The sequence below is a fragment of the Oratosquilla oratoria genome, chromosome 19 (genome assembly GCF_046742065.1).
Source record: "Oratosquilla oratoria isolate Oo_2021 chromosome 19, ASM4674206v1, whole genome shotgun sequence".
Lineage (NCBI taxonomy): Eukaryota > Metazoa > Arthropoda > Malacostraca > Stomatopoda > Squillidae > Oratosquilla > Oratosquilla oratoria.
In genome coordinates, this window is record NC_134795.1 from 1,104,263 (window position 1) to 1,106,762 (window position 2,500).

The window sequence follows — 2,500 nt, forward strand, 5'->3', positions numbered from 1 at the left end:
CTTTTTGCAACTTGACGCCTTTGCAGGAATCAATACGGTTCTCCGATTTCCTGGGGAATCCCGGACAAACAAGACGACGTAACGTCACTCCTAGGTCCCGCCCTCCCGGCGCGTCGTCGACACGATTTGCCTACGTGACATTTTCTTTGTTTCTGTCATGGTTTCTAAAAACAGGAATTATTTTATATAATCTAAAAAACACATGGGATTGATTTCGGATTTATTCTGAATATCAAATGTCCACTTTTTCATTCCCAATACGTATCTCCACGTACATTTCACACACACGCATTGAGCGTTTCAACTCCCTGTGATTCCCAACATTTTTTGTGATGTTCTTCTCCCTCTTGTCCAACCAGTCAGTTCAAATGTTCGAACTTCCCCGTTCATGTGGACAAGAAAAAAGAAAAAGAAAATAAGATATAACAAACTCTATTTCCTTTATAGCAGAAACACAATCAAGAGCTCTTCTTCAGTCATGATAGAGCGATGGCGGAAACAGTTTCTTGATCACCGGGATAAATGACCACCCCCCTTGTCCCCCCCAACTATAGTCCTGACCTAGCCCAACCTCCCTCCTTCTCTCCCTTCCGCTTCCGAAGGAGGAAAATTTCCATACGTTTGGAAATATTTGTCTTGAATGTTTACTGCGTAGCGGTCAACCCATTTTCTTCTGTACTTTACTGTGATGTTACTTCTCCCTGTTTCTCCTCCTTCACCCCAATGTGTGTGTGGGGGGGGGGGGGGCATCCCCTGACGAGCCCAATAACATCACCATCCTTCAATCATAATAAAACTTTCAAGTGCGTCACAATTCATATATACACATATACATATACCATGGGCTCTATGTCTAAAAAAAGGGAGGTGTAGTGATGCTGGACTGGGTGAGAAACAGCCAGTCCAACATCACTGCACCTCCCTTTTATAGACAATGCATACAAGGGAGGTAGCCAAAATCCACTCCCACCCATTTCATCCCCACATACTCCACTCCAATTCACCACCCCTCCCTCCCTCTTTTCTTGGCTCCTAGATGACGCGTCCTTCGGGCTGCGTCAAAATACCATTCACACATACTTCCCCCCCCATCGACTTCCTTCCATGCATCACAGCATCATACACAACCATTCTCCACTCACCCCTACCTTCTGTCTTCTCCCTTCCTCAACAGACACCCCCTCTTTACCAATGCCCTTTTTACCCCATCCATCCATTTCATCCTTGGTCGCCCCCTTATGTTCACTCCATCCACCTCTACCCTCCACACCTCTTTTAATAATCATTCTTCACTCATTCTTTCCATGTGTCCAAACCATCCCATTACTCTTTCATCAACCCTATTTCCCAATCTCTTTCCACCCCCATTCTCCTCCTCACTTCTCACTCTACCCAGCCTTACCATACTTATCAGGCATTTTATCAAGCACATTTAAACTCTTCCTTTCTTATGTTCCAAGTTTCTGCCCCATACAGTGCTGTCGGCACAATCACCCCTTCATACAATCTCCTCTTAGCATCCATTCTAAAATGTCTATTTCTCATTACACCTTTTAATCCACCAAGGTTTTTACTTGCTTCTTTCAATCTACATCCTACCTCCACATTCACTCCTCCTTTTCCCGCTGCATTCGCCCCCAAGTATTTAAAGTTATCCACTTTCCCCAGTCTTTCTCCCTTAATACTCACTTCAAATTTGCTATCATCCTCTCCCCTCATACATCTCATCACCTTACTTTTACACATACATGCAACTTCCTTCTTTCTCACATATTCCCAAACTCTAGCACTAACTTCCTTAATCCCTCCTCTGACCCTTCTATAAGCGCAGTGTCATCACCAAACAACAACTGTCTTATCTTCACCTCACGCTCCAGAACGGGTCAGTAGTGTCAGGGGTCCCGACGTCGTAGTTGTCGCCGCCGCTGACTCCCGCACAAAGACATCTTATGTACAGTACTTTCCTCTTCGCACGGTTGCTGACGTGGTTCTTCCTTCGTTCCTCGTCGCCCCAGTGCTTTGACGCCGCCGCCTAAAATTTGGCACACTCAGTAACTTCATTCTGGCTACCTACAGATTATCTTATCTAACTGGACAGTGCCTCCACCTCCCCGGCCATAGGGCCACATCCTGCTTCGGAGGTCTGGCGAAAAGGGGGGCCGCTTGAGGAAGGACGCACCGCGAGCAAACATGACTTGACATTAAAGCGAGCAGCAGCAGCAGACGTTGTCGAAGTGCCGCACAGCTGCTGAAGTCACCTCGAGTCTCGAGGTCATTCCAGTGATAAACGGTAAAGTCAATTTAAAATAAAAAATGTGGCGAAAGCCTCTCCCGTTAGCTAAACGTATATAAATGTCAGGCCAGACAGACGTTAAAGTAATATAATACATTTGTGTATACATTCAAACATACTTGTGGCGTAAATAAAAACCACACCAACTACTCTTTGAAATAAAGGAGGTTATCTCATCAATTCAGGAGAAAAAATTCTTCTGTGTTG

General features: G+C 45.2%; 1 protein-coding gene across 4 annotated transcripts in view; it reads right to left on the bottom strand.

Moving 5' to 3' along the window:
* The window catches only part of LOC143035702 (uncharacterized), a 112,215-nt gene that overhangs the window by 108,879 nt on the left and 836 nt on the right, over window positions 1-2,500 (bottom strand). The gene's annotated exons all lie outside the window — the stretch shown is intronic.